Source organism: Carcharodon carcharias, chromosome 4 (assembly GCF_017639515.1).
Source record: "Carcharodon carcharias isolate sCarCar2 chromosome 4, sCarCar2.pri, whole genome shotgun sequence".
NCBI classification, from domain to species: domain Eukaryota; kingdom Metazoa; phylum Chordata; class Chondrichthyes; order Lamniformes; family Lamnidae; genus Carcharodon; species Carcharodon carcharias.
The window spans coordinates 56939152-56960249 of NC_054470.1; positions in this window are offsets into that span (position 1 = coordinate 56939152).

A 21098-nucleotide genomic window follows, 5' to 3' on the forward strand; every position below is an offset into this window, starting at 1 on the left:
TCAGCATGGTCCATCAGAAGCCCCCAGCTGACTGGGCGTGCCCCTCCACTGAAGGCTTGGTGACCTTCAGACCTCTCTCACCCATGGCATCCCCCCCCACCCGAAAATCCCTTTTGCCCCCTGCCCCGCACAACTTCCCAGGTCATCTCTACCCTGCCTGCCCTGGGACCCCTGACACTTGCTTTTTCCTCGGGTTCCCAGACTTGGTCCTCTTTGTCCGGTCACTGCAGCACTGTTGATGCAAGGACTGGAGAGCTGCCAGCCAATCAGATTGGCCAGCAGATCTCCAAGGCAGGACTTCCTCCTGAGTAAGGGGTGTAAGTTCTGCCTAATGTCAGTCAACGCTTGTTAGGGTGAAAGTTGACAGCAGTGCAGCTGAGCCCCACTATCGTAAAAATTCAGGCCATAGAATCAATTTGTCTAGCAATTGAAGCAATATACACATTCGTTAAAGAAAAGCACAAGGCTTGTGACTGGCATGAGCAGGACAGGGGGTTGTATTGCCTGAAACTCTATGGATGACAATCATCCCAGATTTGCACTAAATGCGGTAGTAGGCGGGAAAAGGATGTTTTACTTATCGGCTGCAAGGGCCACTTTTCACGCTGTATCATCCCATTTCCACCTCATTCATTTTGCATTCCAGGGAAACACGCCGGGTCACTGGTGGGGCAGCCACTGATTTGCCTGCCCTGCCATCACCTTAGGGCTTCAGTAAAGCTGGCGCCATATTTAAAGGGTGGCCGTGCACAGAGCTAGCACTCGTCAAGGGATAGGAAGCTGCTGGGAATGGATGCCTCCCAAAGGGAGGCAACATGCTGCCCCAGATTTAGCGACACCGCTCTCAAGCGCCTACTGGACATAGTGGCAGCCTGCCACAAATTCCCCTGCCCCCGCTCTGGGCGAAGACCAGCAAGCAAGGTCACCAATCCAGCATGGGCGGTGGTGGCAATGGTGGTCAGCACCAACACCCTACAAAAGAGGACAGTCACCCAGTGCAGGAAGAGGATGGATGACCTCAATCATTCCACCAGGATAAGTCACTCTTTTCATCACTCTCAACTCACATACTCACAAACGCAGCACACATCCACCGGGATCTCACACCTCAAGGGACAGCACCACTAACTTTCACACACTTATTTACCTCTCCATTAGGTTCATATCCTCTGGAGCTAGCGTCCTTATCCCATCCACGTCCCTGCTCACCACACAAACATTCTACACAGTGCCAGGTGTCCTGCTCACACTCTCTCCATCTGTTTTCGTGCAGGAGAAGTTGGTTCACAGCAGCAGGGAGGGGTCCCAGGCCAGGGGTGAAGTGGCCCACATTAGGTCCCTCACTCAGTTTGAGGAGCGTGCCATCCTGCTGACTGGTGAGAATGTGGACCGTGCCTGTGGCGGTGGTGAGGTCAGCGGCGAGCACCCTCATGAGGATCCTGCCCTCATGTCATCTCTCTCTCAATGCAAATATGAGTGCTCTCTCTCCTGCTTTTGACCCTGCTGCCATGCACTCATTATCTATACTTTGGTTCACAGGGAGCTCTGCCAAGCAACCAACACCATCAGCCAACCAGTCCTTCAGCTCCATCTAGGTCCACACCTCCAGTGAAGAGGACACATCCCCCGTTGAAGAGCTGGAAATAAGCAGCTTGAAAGACCCATCACTGTGTTTCTCCACACCGTCCACCAGTACAGAGACACACACCTCGGTGGGACGTAGATCTAGAGCAGGCTTGGGTTCACAATCTGGTGGTAACTGCACAGACACGTGACCACAGCAGGAGGAGGCAGTTTCAGCCCAACTCTCTGGCACTGCTGGAGAAGAGGCATCTATGAGGTCTAAGTCAAATGGCAAGCTTCTAGGTTTGGCCTTCCAACTCATTGTGGAGAGTCAGCAGAAGGCAGGAGGAAGTCACATAGAGCTGCTTTCAGCCCTCAACTGAGTGGCATGCGACTCGGAGGAGTGCTTTCTTTTGCTCTCTGATGAAGTGGTACCCACAAGTGTGGGTATGGAGGTCTCCATGGCAAGAATGGCAGACACCATGGAAACCCTGGTCCAACTGAATATGGAGATGAGCATAGACCTATACTCCATCGAGGTGGCCATGGGTGAGTTCTTGCAGTATCTATGCAAGAGGGAAATGGGGCTCAACCATGTCATCTATCATCACAAAGGGAGTAGCTGGTCCACAGGTGGACAGCCAAAGCAAGCCAGGGCCTCAAGGCCTCGGGACTCCAGAGGACACAGGCCAACGTCATCAGAGGCAATAGGGACAACCATTGCAAGGCTGTCTCCACTCCTGCTGCAGATGTCAGGGCAGAAGAAATAATAGACCAAAAAAAGTGAAGAATCTCTGATCATAAGCGGTTGCATGGGTGAACACATTTTGTCACTTTATAGCTGAAAATATATTCACTTTCACTGAGCATTTTGAATGGTGTCTTTCAGCTTCATTTACAGGCTTTGCAAGTCCTAGCCCTGCATCCTACCGCAACCCCCCACCCCCATCCCCAGCCACCCCTGCCAACTAGTTATTCAGTTGCCTGCAACCAGACCAGGAGTGATTTTGGAAGCAGAAGTGCGTGGGTGGCAGGGCCTTTTGGAACCTTGTGCAAGCACTCTCCCATACATGTGAAACTTTCCTCCATCGCACTTATCTCAATGTCCTGCATTTTCAATGTGGCCTGCTGGCGTTCTCTTTCAGTTGTCCATCTGAGCTGACCTGCATCTCCGCCCACCCACTGATCGCACTTCCAGGCAGGACCTATGCCTGACCAACATGAGGCTCCTCTCACCTTCAATTTCAGCTATTCCGTCCTTTCTTCTCCCCCAGTTATCCATATCATTTCCCCCATCACTGTTGAATCCCTGGCATCACCTTTCATCTCTCCACTGTCAGCCTCCAACTAGAACCCTTTTCTTTCCAGGATGTCAAGGTGAATGTGTACATTCTCTACCTTCCTGAGAATCCTACCCCCCCCACCCCCGACCTCCACAGTGACCTGCCTGACCTCCTCTTTCCCAACCCCAGGGTCCGTGCCTGCCTCCGAGTCCACATCAATCCCTTCTGCCACTACTGTCGCACCCTCACCCTCCCACCCTATCGGCTCACTCTGCGCTCTCTCATACTCACCATTTCCTCCTACCATGCTAACCCTCAGTTCGTTACCCAGGAGGCAGTCATCAACTCCATGGACCACTCCCTTGCATGTTCACCTGGATACGGCCCTCCTTACTCCTTCCTCTACTCTTACTCCGTCCTCCCCCAGGCTCCTTCCTTCCCTGGACTGCTTCCCCTCCTTCGTCCAGGTGGAGCAGACGATCACAAACTGGTTTCATGATGCTGTGAAACTGATTTTTGGTCTTCCCGCCATATTGGCCACTCACACTGACCATGATGCCTGGTGCCAACAGGGGCAGAAAATTCTGGCCTATGTTTGATTTCCTTTAATCAGGTCTCCATCCCCGACAGTACCGGAACAGCTTTTATCAAAGCTACAAATGACATCATATGTGATTATGAGCATGGTAAACGATTCCTTCTCATTCTTCTTAACTCATCAGTAACCTTTGATGTGGCTGACCACACCATCCACCTCCAACACCTTTGCACTCATATTCAGATTGGGGAGGGGTTGCACTCACCTGGTTCAATTCTTATCCTTCTAACCATAGCCGGAGAAACTCCTAAAATGGCTTCTCTTCCTGCTCTGTTAGTTCCAGGACTGGTGCAATCACTAGGCGAGCTAGGCAGTCACCAGGGCAGCAAGGATTGGGGGCAGGCAAAAAAACTGCCGGCTTTTTAAAAAAAATCAGAACTGAAAGTTGGCCAGAAACCCAAGAAGCTGCCCAAAGTTCAGAAGCAGCATTTCCCACTCTGTCAGTTTCTGACAGTTGTTGAGAGTGGGAAATGACTGCAGAGTTATGATTGAAGGAGCAGCAGCAGCAGACACAGGTTCTCCAATCACAAGTTCTATTGCTTTTGGTTTAGTGTGACATCTTCGAAGGAGTTGCCTGCTCTATCACAGCTTCTCATGAATACACAGCATGTGAAGTTGTTGGACAAGTTGAATGAATGCAGGGAGGTGGCAAGTTTGTTGTTGTCTGTTAGCAGCTGGAACCAAGCCAGGAAGAGAGGAAAAAAAACTTTCCAAGGGAAAACAAACTCTACCTTGGGGGTCAATGAATAGCCAAAGCCTATTTTCTTAGGCAGCAATATCAATTAAGCTGCAAAGCCTGTTACCTAGCTGTTTATCCTGGTTATAAATACTAAGTATTATATCTTCAAATTAGTATAATTTTTTCAAAAAAATATTATTTCACAGGCTATGGGTGTCACTGGCTAGGCCAGCATTTATTGCCCATCCCTAATTGCCCTAGAGGAGGTGGTGGTGAGCCATCTTCTTGAACCACTGTAGTCCATGTGGTGTAGGTACACTCACAGGGGCCTTAGGAAGGGAGTTCCAGGATTTTTTGACCCAGTGACAGTGAAAGAATAGCAATTTAGTTCCAAGCCTGGATGGCATGAGGTTTGGAGGGGAATTTGCAGGTGGTGGTGTTCCTATGTGTCTGATACCCTTGTCTTTCTAGGTGGTGCTGGGCACGGGTTTGGAAAATGCTATTGGGAGCCTTGGTGAGTTGTCGTGGTGCCTCTTGTAAATGATATAAACTGCTGCCACTGCGCATTGGTGGTGCAGGGAGAAAAAGGTATAAATGAAAATCTGTTGTCTCGTGTGTTAATTTTTGTTAATAATTCAGCTTTATCTTGTACTAAAGCTTATTGTACCTATTTCATTAACAATTTTGCAAGTGGATTCAAAAGCAGAAATACTAGTTTTGTCCATGTAAAAGACACATCAAATACATGAGCACAGCACAGGAAAAATAAATCCGTTTTTGGGTGCCTGCTTCACGTGGTAGAAACTTTATTACATGCCTATAAGCAATGCTGGATGTCATCACCAACATGGCACCACTTTTAACAGCTGTGTAGCTCCACAAGATCCCTAATATCTCCAAACTTTCTCCTGACAACTAGCTCAGTCAGCTAAACAAGGTACCAGCTGCCAGGCTCCACTGAGTCCAACCAGATACTTAGCAAATGCAACATAACCTCAGGTGTACCTGCATTATCTCACTCTGATTTCAATATGATCTTCCTATTTCTATTAATGTTCGAGAAATGAACTTTGTTACTGATCCTCAAAGGCACGTTGCACATTTAAGCCTGCAAATATAACTGTTTTAAATACCTTGGCTGCAGCTCCTCACACCTTACTTCCTATAAGGACTCCATCTCATCCTCTCAGTTCATCCACCTCCATCACATCTGTTCCGATGATGCTACCTTCCAAAATGGCGCCTCTGCCATGCCTTCCATCTTCCTTAGCCGAGGACGCCCCTCCCACTCTGGTTGACAGGGCCCTCAACCATGTCCGACCCACCTCCCGCTCCTCGGCTCTCACTCCTTCCCCTCCATCCCAGAACCATGATAGGGCTCCCCTAGTCCTCACTTTTCACCCCACCAGCCTCTGCATACAAAGAATCATCCTCCGTCTTTTCCGACACCTCCAGCATGATGTCACCACAAAACATATCTTCCCCTCACCCCTCATCAACATTCCATAGGGACTGTTCCCTCCGTGACACCCTGGTGCACTCTTCCATCACCTTTAGCACCTCATCTCCTTCCTATGGCATCTTCCCATGCAATTGTGGAAGGTGCAATTCCTGCCCTTTTACCTCCTCCCTCCTCAATGCCCAAAGGCCCAAACACTCCTTTCAGATGAAACAGCGCTTCACTTGGGGCTCTTCCTTCAATTTGGTCCACTGCATTTGCTGCTCCCAATGCGGTCTCCTCTACACTGGTGAGACTAGATGCAGACTGGGTGACCGTTTGGTGGGACAGCTTTGGAAAGCATGATCCAAGCCTTCCTTGCCATAGAAACTTGCCATTTCAACATATAATTTTGCTCTCATGCCCACATGTCCATCTTTGGCTTGCTGTAATGTTCCAGTGAAGTCCAATGCAAACTGGAGAAAGAGCATCTTATCTTCCAATTAGGTACTTTACAGCCTTGCGAACTTAAACATAGAGTTCAACAACTTCAGACCATGAACTCACTCCTCCATCTTTACCCCTTTTTAATCCAAATTTTATTTTTTAATTTATTGTTATTTTATTTATTTATTCTTTTTAAAATTTTCTTTTATACTTTTTAATCCTTTTTCCTCAAACGCCATCCCCATCCCCACTCCCCACCCCAGCAACAGGTCCATCTGTCACTTGTTTCTATGTTGTGCTTTCACAGACTGCTGACCCATGTACTGCTGTTAACACTTTCTGTTATCTTAATGCCACTATCAGGACTTTCTTTAGTCTTTAACATTACCATTAATGCTCCCTTTGTCTTGTGTCCATGACATCTTTGTCAATTTCCCCTGAGCTCCCACCTATCCCTGGCCTTCTATTTTGCTCCACCTGCTAAACACTCTCTTAAACAGTATAATATCCCTCACATTTCTACTTATCTTTCGCCCTGAAGAATCATACAGACTCAAAAAGTTAACTTTATTTCTCTCTCCACAGATGCTGCCAGACCTTCTGAGTTTTTCCAGCATTTTCTGTTTTTATTACTGCTTTAAATAAGCCTCACTAAGATTAACCAGCCAATGCTTCATCAGATTGGACTGCATCATCCAAAACACTGCCTGAACCAGACAGTTTGCAACCTGGGTGTCATACCTGGCCTGAGATGAGCTTCCAAACTCATATGAACTCCATCACTAAGATCATGTATTTCCATCTCCTTGTCATCACCCGACTCTGCCCAGCCTCAGCTCATCTGTTGCTGAAGGCCTCATTTATTACCTTCAGACTCTAGCCAACCTCCCATCTTCTTTCCTCCATAAACATGAGGTCATCCAAAACTCTGCCGCTCCACCCCACGTCCTTACTTGTACCAAGTCACCTTCATCCATCACCCCTGTGTTAGCTGATGTACATTCGCCCCCAGTTAAGCTACCCCTTGATGTTAAAATTGTCATATTTGTTTTCAAATCCCTCCAAATTTCTTTCTATCTCCGTAATCTCCTTCAGACTATCTAATCTCCAAGATCTCTGCACTCTTCCAACTCTGGCCTCTTAAGCAACCCTGATTTTAAACTCCCCCCACCTCCCCACATTGGTGGCCGTGCCTTCAGCAGTTAAGGCTTTAAATTCTGGAATTACTTCCCTAAACCCTCCGGGGTCAATGTGATGACTTTTTTTATGGTTAGGGTCAAAGCAAATGAATTGAGAAAACAGGTGAACTTCATGCAAAAATCTGAGATGTACGTGAGCCGATTAACATTGCCAAACTTCTTTACTCTTTTGTCACTAGATGGATGAATCAAGTTAATTATTTAATAGCAGTGGTAGCTTTAAGTGGGCACAAAGGCTGACTTGGCATCTGGAGCAGTACATCAGCTGATTTGCCTAGTGATTATCCTACTGCTTGTAAAATAATAAAGATGAGAACCAACAAGCTCAGTGTTCAGGAAGACCAGCAAATCAGCCGTTCCAAAAACTGAGTAATTATGTCAAATTTTCTCCTACGCAACTAGATTGGGAGGAACAAGTTCAAACTGGGGAGAAAGGTTTTGTGAAACATAATTAATAAATAATGAAAGGCTAATGAAAATCATCAATTAAAAAGAGAACAAACAGAGAGATTTAAATGCTTGACCAGAGAGAAAGAATTTGATCAATGGCTGGATGACATGCACAGCAAATATGAGTAATGCTGATGGGGAAATTGGTCTTCGGTGCTAGCCCATAAAGGGTCTTAACAAATCAGCAGCTCATATTGCACTGCAGCCCATTTTGTTCTCGCTGAAGTTCAAAAAATTTACAGCAGTGAAGTGAGAACACCTCCAGGAAAATTTCCTGAAGGGCTTATCTCTGGCAATTGGAGCACCTTCCCCTGCTTTGTGGAAAATCAAATTGTGTACTATTTATAATTAAATAAAGCATTAAGAAAGCAAAAAAATAAGAAATAATTGTAGGGGAAACATTTTATCAACATCTACTAACAGACATATTAAAAGCCTAAAAGTAAATAAATTAAAAATAACTTATTTTTAATAATATTTATAATAGCATAGTTGGAAAAGTTAATATGACACAAATATCATTAGAAAATAAAATAATACATATTTTCCTCAATTCTGGTTTTACATCTGCAACAACAACAACTTGTATTTATATAAAGCCTTTAAAGTAATGAAATATCCCAAGGTACTTCACACGAACAAAGTATGACACCGAGCCACATAAGGAGACATTAAGTCAGATGACTAAATGCTTGGTCAAAGAGGTAGGTTTTAAGAAATTTCTTAAAGGAGGGAAGTAAGGTAGAAAGGCGGAGACGTGTAGGGAGAGAATTCCTGAGCTTGGGGCTTAGGCAGCTAAAGGCCTGGCTACCAGTGGTGAAGCAATTATTATTGGGAATGCATAAGAGGCTAGAATTAGAGGAGCAGAGGTATCGCAGAGGGTTGTGGAGTTGGAGAAGAGATTGGGGGGGCAGGTGGGGGGAGGCAAGGTCATGGAGGGATTTGAAAACAAGGATGAGAATTTTAATCAAGACGAGATGTTTGACTGAGAGCCAATTTAGATCAGTGAGCACAAAGGTGAAAGGGAAACAGTGCTTGCTGCTAATTAAGATATTTGCAGCACAGTTTTGGATTACCTCAGGTTCATGGAGGGTAAAATGTGGGAGGCCAGCCAGGAGAGCATTGGAATAGTCGAGTCTAGAGATAACAAAGGCATAGGTGAGGTTTTCAGCAGCAGATGAGCTGAAACAGGGGCAAAGTCAAGTTATGTAATGGAGGTGGAAATAGACAGTCTTAGAGATGACATGAATATGAGGTCGGAAACTCATCTCAGGATCGAATGTAACATTAAGGTTGTGAGCAAATTGGCTCAAACTCAGACTGTTTCCAGGGAAAGGGATGGAGTTTGTTGGAAACAAAGTTTGGAGCAGGGATCTAAAACAATGACTTCAGTCAAAAGTATAAATATGTAATTATTCTAATTAATGACAGCCATGTCTCTGACATAGAGAAACATAGAGATCAAGAGAGTAAGATTAACAAAGATAGCCCAGAAAGATATAACAGTAAAAACTGTTAGATAAGAATACTGGTCCCAACTGGTCTTGTATACCTTAAAATGGAACACCAGTAAAAACTGGGAAATAAGAGTACTGGTCCTAATTTTTTTTTTCCTTCAGGGAGAGACAAAGATAGCGACAAAGAGGGAGAGAGAGAAGATCCAATTCTAACCTGAGGTCAAGAATGCTACAAGCTGTCAAGTGGGTTATGTATCTGGAAATAATTGAAACTTTGAGGCCACAACTAAATATTTTTACACAATTATTCAAAACTCAGATGAAAACTCAGGTGGGTCTAAGATTGACAGCATTGGTAAGAGAGGAAAGAGGCTTAGTAGTCAAATTTGACGTGATGAAGACAAATAAAGGAGAGTATCTTAGAAAGATAGTGCCATATCAGCAGATTGCAGATCTTGGTGTCTTACTCTCTACAGGTCCAGACTCCAAGAAAGCTATTTACCACAGTTGTCCCCATATGGGTTTGGCATGTAGAAATGGTTGTTGAGGGTTAGAATACTACCACAGGAGTCTACAACTTTTATGAACAGGCAAGAGTACCACCTTTTCAACATGCAGCTGGCATATAAGCATTGTTTATAAATTTTGCAGCTATGTACAATATCCTGGCTGCAGTTATGATGGGCAGAATTTTATGAGACCCCACTGGCAGGTTTGCAGGCAGAGAGGCCTATAAAATTCTATGGCTGGCCTACCTGCCAACCTCCCACCACCGTCCCCCCACCCCCAATTATTGACCACTTCTTGCCTGACTGCAATATTGAGGCTGGTGGGAACGGGTCAGGGAAGTGGAAGACTGCCATGCAAGTCTGCGTGGACCATGGGTGGGAATGGGGTTGGTCGCTTCCATCATTGGCCTCCTTTTCCAATGCAGGCCCCCCCCCCACCAATCAAAAGGTCTGTTCCCCCACCCTGGGCATCCCTTCTTATCCCAGCCTTTCCAACACCACCCCAATGCCCTCCTGCCTGTCACCCTGGGGCCTTCCCTCCCATCCCTGCAAGAGCCTCAGACTTACCTTTGTCCTGGCCTCCTGGCATTTAGAATTGGGGGAACTACCTGTGGTCCCAGTGTGGCCATCATTCCTAGTGGGAGCTGCTGGCTATCAGATCTCCGAGGTGCAACATCCTCTCAAGTGAAGGGCAGATGCCCCATATCCAGCCAATTATCACTAATTGGCTACGAGGTTGCTGACATCAATGTGGATATGTTCTCTCCGGGAAGCCCTGCCACCTGAAAAACCCTGCCCAATATGTTCATTCTGCACAACAACCCTGCATTTCCTGACCAAGGGCTGCAGCTTCCAGGATGTCTATTGGAGGCCAAGGCCAAAGGGTCATTGTCATGAGTAACTGTCTGACAGCCAAAGACCTCAGCCAAATGTGGAACAACGATAGCCATGGGGGCACCAGGGCAATAATGGGGAAAGCCATTTGTGTGCTGAAACAGCAAAAATTAGTAGAAAAATCTGAGGGATTCATTCAATACCAACTCCAGCAGAACAGGGCCGTCTGCTGCATCCTGCCTAATCTGGCCTTGAAGGTCAAGACGTCAAGCGTCAGCTGAAGGGGAGTTATCATTGGAGGAACAGGAACCTCAGGAAGTAAATGAAACAGGAAAAGCCACTGCATGATCTCCACAGCAAGCAACTCTTGGACCTATGCTTCCAGTGAAAGAACAATCAAAATTAACTGTTTCACATCACCCCCACGTCAACCGCCCTTCAACGCCAGCCCAACTTTCCACTCCGAGTAGTAACATAGCTACATAGGGATGGGAGGAGGCCATTTAACTTCTTGACCTAAATGGCCAGGATTTAATGCTCGCATTCGTGGCGGGCCTCATGGTGGGTGGGAGCACAAAGTGTCATGAGAAGGCCAAAAATCTGAATCTCTAAAAGTCAAAAACTCAAACGCTGAGTGTGGGCTCATAGCATGAAAACCCTGCCGAGAGGCAGAGATCACATGGAGTTGAACGCTATATCACCCTTCTCCATGTTTGAACACATCTCTCCCTGTACTCTGCACTTTCACCTGTCAAGATTCAATCTTACACAGCCAAGAAGAAACATGACATGGCCCTTTAAAGCATGTAACTAAGGTTCTTGCACAAGAATGCTTAACCTTAAGGTGAGGCATCACTGATGTCCAGAATGATTTGGAAAAGAGCCACACACTGTGGTGATAAGGAAGCACACTGCACAGATGAGATGCCCATGATAGCGACATCTATGAGAAGTGGCGACCAAGATATCACACGTGAATGAAAGCAACACAGTTCATCATAAGAAGAAGGCATGCACAAGAGGAGATTTGAAATGAGCCTAATTCCATTTACATTTGTGTATATTTTATACATCTAATGAACACCTGTGCTATCATGGTGTTCCTAATCTTTTTAACTTTCCTAACACTATCGCTATGTCTTGGTGCTTCTCCCGACATCCACAGTGCAGGTGGAGGCAGCCTGCTGACTGCTATGTCCCGATGTTTGTGGGCATTCTTTGGAGGGCTGATAACTGGAGGGCGCCAGCCTGCTTTGGGTTTCCTGCTGTGGGGCAGGTGCACTCCACATCCTGTAGAGCTGGAGATGATGGGGTCACAGGAAGGCAGGATTTGGATCAGCCGGAGAGTCCCTGAGTCACCTGGTTGGATGGCCCTGGCATGGACATCCATGGTCCTCCTCACTATGGGTGCCTGAGGTCCCCGGCTGACTCTTTGAGGAGAAGGAGCAGCTGGAGTGAGATTCAGGTGTCCTGCTCCCCTCTTGCAGAGCTTCTGATGGATGCCACCAAGGGCTACAGCGATGGTGTGCTGCTCCTGCAGCAGTGCAGGACTGATGTCCTGGACCAAGGTCTCCATAGCAGCTACCAACCTGCCAGTGTTGAACTCAATGCATTGGCATGCTGGCACTATCACCTCAGACTAAATGTGGATGGACCCCTCCATCGTCTGTGGCAATCTGAGGAATGCAGCTTACATCCCTTCCTGATGTTCCCATGATTGTTGCTGCAGCTCCACCCACTGATTTAGGACCAAGTCTGGAAGCTCATAATCTGATTCAGACTCAGCAGAATCGTGGTGTGCAGCTGCTGTCTGAGTGCCGGCAATCTTGCATGTCCATGCCTCTGCCTGCTGTGAACCAGATGTGTGCTGTGCTCACCAAATCGTGACCCCTAGTCTGCTCTAGAACTAGGTCCCACTGAGTTGTGCGTCTCTGTGCTGGTGGAGTGTATGGGTGAGCGCTGTGACAGGTCTTCTGCTGTGGTGTCTTCTGGTTTCTCATCCGAGGTGTCGTTGGGGCTGGAGCTAAGGGTCTGGCTTGTGGATGCCCTCAGGAGCTTTCCAGAGGTGCCTATGAAAGAATGTAGAGATAATTAGTGACTCTAAACTGGACAAAACATTCGCAGTATGATTGTGTGATGGATGAGCTGGTGCAGATCCTCACTTGGGTGTGCGCTGCCCACCTCACCATCAGCGCGGGCTGCAGCATGTCCTCTCCGGCCAGCTCTGTGGCATGGTTTTTACACTCTGTGCGGACCATGATGTCGGGCACTCCACTCCCAGTCTGGGACCTCTCTTTTTTATTGGACGCGAGCTTCTTCAGCATGAAGACAGGCAGAGAGAGTGTGAAGAAGACGCACCATAGAATAGACAATAAGGATAACTGACACATGTGGGTGGTGAGTGGAGCCATGGACAAGGTGACGATGCAAGCTCCAGATGAGATGAGGCCAGATGAAAATGTGAGGGTGTTTTTGAGAGTGAGTGGTGATGTCCCTTGAGCTGGCAGTGAGTGAGATGCCATTGAATGTGTGATGGGCTTGTGAGTTGAGAGTGATGAGATAGTTGACTTATCCTGGTGGAAGGAATGAGATTATTCATCGTCTTCCTGCACTGGGTAGCTGACATCTCCTGTACAGCATTGGCACTGACCACTGCTGCCACCGCCTCCTAAACCAGACTGGTGACCTTGCTGGACCTCCTGTGGTCAGAGTGGGAAGTACATCGCGGCGGGCCTCGACTGCATCCAATAGCTGCTCCAGTGAGGCATCACTGAATTTCAGAGCAGCATGCTTCTTTCCTTTGGGAGCCATGTCTTCCAGTCCTGGGCTGCAGACATTGACAAAACTGTGCAGGGGTACTGTTTAAATGTGGCACCTGGAGGAAGCAGTGAGCTGAAGGTGGGGCGGGTGAATCAGAGGCTGCCAACAACCGCCAACAACCTGCCCTGTTTCATGTGCATGCATAAGTAATGAGGCAGGGAGCAGATGATAAGGTGTGAAAACCTGCCATTGTAGCTGGCAGGTAAAACATTGTCTATCAAGCCCGCTCCTGCACTTAGTGCAATGGGGTGAAGATCCTGCCCAATAAAAGCATGTCTGATCTACAACCTAACTCCATATGCCCACCTTTGCCCCATATCCTTAATACATTTGGTTAACAAAAATCCATCAATCTCAGGTAAAAATTAACAATTGATCTAGCATCAATTGCCATTTGTGAAAACAAGTTCCAAACTTCAACCACAGTTTGAATGATGACATCTTTCCTCATTTCACTTCTAAGAGGTCTGGCTATGGGATTCAATTGTTCAGTGCTCAATTATGTGAGTCTGTTGATCCTTCCCTGTTCTGCTTGCTGTTAGTCAAGCCTGGGTGTGGAGACTGAGAAACAGAAACTAAACTGAAACAAGAAACAACTGGAAGCATGAGAGTGCAGAAATTTTCAAAACATTGTAAATAAAACAACTGCGCATGTGAAAACTGGTGTATCATCTCTCTGAGGCATAAAACACATCAACTGGTGATGAGGATGATGGAGAAAAGTTTAAAATTACCGGCTTCAGCAACTTTCCTTTCTTCGCTGGGAGATCCAAACTTGCCATGGGATCGATGGATTTCAGGGTTCAAGGAAAACTTGGTTACAATGGGTATGGACAGTCCATTGGCAGCAGAGACCTACAAGAAGGTAATACTCACATTTTCTCAGAGCAGAAGGCTCAGTCAAGATTATGGGTATATCTGTGTCGCTTCTTCTCAATGTTGATGCAAAAGTATCTATATTGAGCAACAAACTCTACTGTCAGTATTGTTCACAACTTTGTCTCAGTCCTGCAACAGACACTCTTCATGTTTACGATAACTTAATCATTCTGATTTTGGGAAAGATCACAGTTCTAGTACGCTACAATAATGCCACCCTAAACACATTCACATTCTGCGTAGGCAAAGGCAGAACTCTAAAGAGGGTAAATTTTTTGATATTTTGGGGTCAAACTTGAAGACCTCACCAGAACATACATTAATGTGATCAATGGAAATGACTTTACCTAATGGTATCCTTCCTTATTTATGGGATTTGGGGAGATTAAAGGGTACTATCGTGGGCCTGTGCCACACGTCAATTCTGCCAGTTTCACAAAATTTGATACGGTTACCATTTTCAATCTGTGCTGAAGTATTATAGGAGCTGAAACAACTTGAGCTAGACGGTATCATTGAGCGAATCAACTCATCACCATGGATATCGAACCTAGTCATTGCATGACGCAAAAATGTAAAATTTAGACGATGCGTCAACCTTAACATGGTCATCAAGGCAATCATTCCAGACAAGCATCCACTTCTTCTGATTCAAGAACTATCAACATAATTTCCTGACTCCACAGTCTTCACAAAGCTCAACATGCAATAGAGTTATCTTCAGATAGCACTAACAGAGCAAAGCCAATATCATACAGCTTTTGTTACTCACGAAGCTGGACCACAGAGTTCCCTATGGACTAAGTTCACCACAAAACTCATTCTAGAAGGTTGTTTCTTCATTCTTGTCAGATGTTGAGGGGACGCTCAATCTACCTGATGGCATCATTACCCATGAAAGGGACAAAGCTGGATATGATCAGTGGTTATCAGCAGTGCTCACACAACTCAAAACACAATTTGACACTCAACAAGGACAAAATGCACATTCGTGGCATCCAAGATTAAATTTTTAGGGTACAGAGTGACAGGAGCTGAAGTTAAGCCTACACACAACAATTTCAAAGTCATTCATGCAGTTCTAAACCATCTAACAGGAAAGAGTTGGAATCATTTCTCAGTACTATGACTTCTATCACAAATTCGTTCCAAGTACCCATATTGTAGAACCTTTTTGAAAGCTACTGCGCAAAGATGCGCAATAGGAATACAATCACAGAGCAAACAGTGTTTGACATGTTAAAGGTGAAGACAGCGTCTTCGCCAGTCCATGCACATTTCAACCCATGCAGAAATGTAGGTCATAACAGATACATCAGAGTGCTGGAGTTCTTCTTATAGTTGTGGAGCTTGATGGAAGCATGGAGCTGCTTCTGCAGCCTGTCAATAAAGTTTGATGTTTCTAATGAAAAACCTATCTAGAAAACCAAGGCTATAACAAACTGGTGATGAGTATAAATCAGGTCCAGCGTTGTCCCTCACCCAGCATTTGTGAGTATCTTATTTAAACAGAATTAGAGCAAGATATACTCATCAGATATGCTACATTTTGGAAGGATTTACCCCTCCGAACCATCCACAGAGGATTGGTGTCAATATGTAGAGCATCTTGGGATCTATTTCCAGGCAAATGAAATAACATGGGAGGAAAAAAGGAGAGCAATTCTCCTGAGCTTTTGTGGGAGTAAACCCTATAATATAATCAGAAGTTTGATGACCCTGAACGTCCCCTGATTCGAAAGCCTTCGGTGAATTGGCAGACCTCATTAAGGGATGCTTTCAACCTAAACCCTCAGTCACCATGCAGAAGTACAGGTTTAATTTGAGGGTTAGAGCCCCAGGGGAGACCATTGCTACATACGTGGCGAAATTGAAACAACTGACTGAGCATTGTGATTTCGGGGAGACCCTAAGAGATATGCTCAGGGATCGTTTGAACTGCAGTGTGCAAGATGATACCATTCAATAATGCTTATTAGCTTGATGTTAAAAAAAGTATTGGAAAGTGCTTAATAGGCAATAGGAGGTGCACAAAATGGCACCGTTTTCCAGTTGGGGTGGGATTGGACAGCTGGGTGTGGCATGAAAAGCCAGGGTTCTGTCACAAAGTGGGAGACAGTCCCTCTACCTGAGAATTTAAAATAAGTACAGGAAACAGCTCTCCAGCAAATCTGAAAATGAATTATTACCAATGTGGAAGCAATCATACTCCTGAAACTTGCTGTTCTAAAAAGGTGGAGTACTATTTTGCCACAAAAGAGGGCACATACTGAATCATGGTAAAGCAAGATTGAGACAGACTCCCAGGCAGCAAACTAAGTTAATCAAAGTACATAATGCTGAAGAACCAGAAACCACCATTTCTGATATTTACTCCCGATCTAATGTAAAAGTAGGGAAGACAGAGCCAATCACTATTACTCTGCAGGTAAATGGAAAACCTTTAATGATGGAAGTGGACACTGGTGCTTCAACCATTGTCGTGGGAGAGCACACCTTCAAATATTTAAACAAGGGTAATCAGTGATTGAATTTGGAACAGACTTCAGCCAAATTGAAAATTTATACTAGCGAAGCTATGCAAGTGAAGGGTATTACCACTGTACCTGTTTATTATAGGCACCACCAGCCCAACTCCTGGTGATTGTAGTAGAAGGCAAAGGACCAAGCCTTCTAAGTCACAGTAGGTTGAGGGAAATTAACCTTGATTGGCCAGTGAGATTTCAAAAGGAAGCAGGAAGAGTTCCTGAGTTGGGAAAAGATCAAGGCAAGGTACTTCAGAAAGAGCCTAGAGAGTCAAAGGACCGCAGCTGGATATAAAAGGAGTGTGAAGCCATTCAGCAACTTGAGGAAATGAAGACTGTCTTAAGCAGCAGCATGGAAGAACAGCAGAAGAAACTAAAGGAGACTCTGCTGAAATACAGAATTCAAGATGAAGCAAGTGAGCTGCGCAAAGAAAAGGAATACCTGTTGAAAGACCTTCACATACTACAGTGATCCTTCAGGTCAAAGTTTGTACCTCTGGAAAATTATGGAGCGAAGCAGAAAAATTTCAACATCACTCTGAACAAACTGAAGAACCAGTTGGAAAAGAAGACACAGCAATTTTCAAGGTTCCAGGAGGAAGCCAACAGATACAAGAAGGAGACAGAAGAGTTGAATAATCAGCTGAATGAAACAAAAGAGGCATTAGAAGGAAAAGCTGTGGAACTTTCCAAAACGTAAGTGGGCGATGAAGCCATGGGCAGCTCAACCCTTGAATGGAAACAAATTGGGATCTTGCCTGAGAGAAGTCTGCCAGACTTTGACTATGAAGTCAAAATGAAGGAAGAGATTAAACTCTGTGGTAGACAGAAGAAGACAAAATAGAAGATGGCTCAGAAAAGACAATGAACAACACCCCACCGCACCCTCCCCACACACTACCACAGTTTCAACACTTTCAGAGTTACTTATGAAATGATACCTTTGAATGAGATTAAGCCTGATACTTCCCAGTTTGGAGGGGAAGGTGGAGGAAAGTCAAGGGAATCAAAAAGTGACTCATGATTTGCATTGTCATGAATGAGAATTTACTGTTGGTGAAGCAGTGTACATATGAAACTATGAAACTTCGGTGGTGGATCGAGTTGGTTATGTGGTGTAATAGTTTCAGTGACTGGACCCTTGTTGTACCATGTAAAAGTAGAGGGCCAGATCACCCGCAAACACATGGATCATTTGAGAAGATGTTATGACCCAGCCGATGCTAAATGCTAAGTTGTTCAAATCCCAGAGGGAATCTTGAAACACTGCCACAACTTGATTTGCAGTTTGTATAAATTTCTTGGTACGTGGCTTGAATTCAGTAGTATTAAGACCACCCAGTTTTATAGGTTTTTACAAAACTAGATTAAACATTTATTAATAAGAGAAATGGTTTTAAGTACATATATGGATCTATAAGTTACTACTATGATAACTTCTAAATCCCTAATCAATCTAACTCCTAGTTACACTTTCGTTAAGACAACATTAAGACACTTAGAGTGAGATTTTCCACACCCACCCGCCACCGGGATCTTCCGGTCCCGCTGCAAGTCAGTGGACTCCTGGCTGGGGTGCCGCCTCATCTGCGACAGGTCCTGCCCACAACAGGGCCAGAAAAGTCCGGCCATAGATTTTAAAAGACCCAGGCAAAGTGAGACACAATGGGCAGAATTTTTCGCTTGTCAGGCGGACATGTGCCTGACCTGAACAAGTGTAAAATGATGTGTGATGACAGCGAGCGAGCGTCCCAACATCATCATGCACTCACGTGATATTTCATTTGGCGGGCACACGTGGGTATTGGCAGCACACCTGCCAACAATTAAAAGGCCTATTAAGGACATTAATAATCCAACTGATTTAAATTTTTTGCTGCCCGTCGCACCTTACGGTTGGCAGACAGACGAAAAGGCCAGGCGGCCTTTGAATTTTTTGCACAACCTCACCAATGGGTGGGATAAGGTTTTGATCCGTCATTAAAAAAAAATCATCTTAGTTTAGAGGGGACATGTTTTTTAACACTTTAAAATTCTTTATTGTTTATTTTCAAAACTGTTAATCTTTTCCAGTGTGTACTCATTTGTATGCCCGAAGTTCACGCTCGCCCTCCTCCCCCGCCCACTCAGGCAGCGCTGAACGAGAGTGGAGCAGTGCTGTTGCAGGTAGACTTTGAATGTTGCGCTCACCTCGAAGTCACGAGCTAAATGAGGGCTGACCGCTGCATGGCACTCTTTTTCAAATGTGGTTCAGACCGCTGTGAATTCCCACTGGCGTAACACAAGATTGGAAGGTGGCATATAATTCTGGTGAGTAGCCTATTTAGTGAGCATTCATGACATGGTAATGAATTCAAATGGCATTCCCATCACTAGTGAGCAGGTTATCCGACCCGCCATCAACCTGCCGTTAAAGACGCCATGGGAAAATTGCAAACTGTCTTCACATTGGCGGGAGTCCGATTTTTGGGCTTTCTCCAAAGTTTCTGCTCCCGCCCGCCGTGGGCAGGATGAGAAATTCCCCCCAAAGGGTTTTTTCTGGAGACTATCACTACAGACAATGGACCGCATTTTTTTTAATTCCAGTTAGTCCATGGAGTTCCTAGCAAGCTACAGAAATCATTATCATCTGACATTGTGTTACAGCCTGCAATCGAAAGGTAGGTGTTAAACAATTCAACAGAGTGAAAGGACAATGTGAGAGCTAGTATTGTCAGAGGGGAAAAGATTTGAACAATCCATGCATATCATACTTTGCACATATTGATCCATTCCACTCTTTCTGGCTGGAAAGACAGCAGCTGAACTTATGACTGGTCATAAGTTTCATATTTCACTGACTATTCTTAAGCTGTCACTGCCATCCAATGAGAGTGTCAGGCTAAAGCAGAAGAAATCTCAAAGCGACAAGGTAAAGCAAAAGCGCAATTCAACAAGTGAACAGGAACAAGGGAACCACAATTTGAAATTGGAGTTTGGGTTTACATCAAATGGCCAAATCGCAACCATAAACATGCATCATCTCTACCAGGACCAAATCAGATCAAGTGGTTGCTCGGTAGCAACGCTTCTCTGTTGCATGACAACACAAAATGGAATGCAAGACGCTTGACTGCGAACAGATCAGGATAATTCAAGGACAATGATTATGAGGATACATTTCCTTTTCCAATGAGTGACCACAATGCTGATCATCTACCTCATCAAGCTGATCACACAGAACCACAACTTAATTTGTAGATCTCAGCACTGTCATCAACAACTTTGATACCTCAAAGACTATTTCTGTACTTAGAGAAAATAGATAAGCTGAACTCTGAGAAATAACTTGATGGTATACATTTGTGGTTTAGGATGGTTTAATTTAAAATAAGGTCTTTTAATTTTTCAAGGAGGAAAATATATATTTTCAATTGTTCATTTGTTTTGTATTTGATTAAGTGTGTCCCTTGACTCTTTTTTCTGTGTGTTGTTAATCAAGACTGGGTATGGTGACTAAGAAACAGAAACTAAACTGCATTAAGAAGCAGCTGGAATCATGAGAATGCAGATATTTTAAATATTGTATATAAAACTCCTGCAAAAATAGAAGCTGGTGTGTCATCTCTGCATATCTCTGAGTTATAAAACACAACTGTGGATCTTTTATTTTGACTAATGCTGTAGGAGGGCAGACCAGAGGAGATCAGAGGGCTTTGGAAGTCCACATCAATGTGTTTCTCCAACCTTTCAAAGCCAATTGATACTGTGGAGCCCCAGATATTGCCTGACACCAGTCTGAGCTGGGATCAAAACTACAAGAGTTGATGACATAGATTTTTGTACAGATATGGATTCTGAGGTCTGCAATTCAATCCTCTGTAGATCTTTGTGCTCCTTGTTTTGGCAACTTCCTTCTTTCATTGTTGAAGGGTCTGTGTATCAGGCACCTTGCAGCCATCCCTGGGGAAGAGGATCTGCCTCTGTTACTCCAGCAGCACATTCACTGTCAGCCCACTGAATCTTGGAGCTCATAGTTTGGACATTCTGTAAATGGTGGAAGCATTCATCAGTATTCATTCTGAAACAGCAGCTAGGCTTCACCAGATGAATTCAGTGATACAGCAATTCATCAGCATTCAGAGCAGAAGAATTCAGCACTGTCTTCGGGTGAATTAAACACTCTTTTTAAGAGGTGCATTCACCCTTTATATTTAGAAATCAGTACATTCCTTCACCCCGCCTCCCCCCCGCCAACATGCACATTACCCGTCATTGGTTCTATCACCTGGGCAACCTAGCCCATCACAAATAAGACTGACTGTCAAAATTGACTAGGCAGCCCAGATGTGTGATCAGGGAGCTGGAATGAGATGCAATGGTCACCTCTACACCATTCCTGGGTAAAATTCACCCCATAGTACCTAAATGAATACTG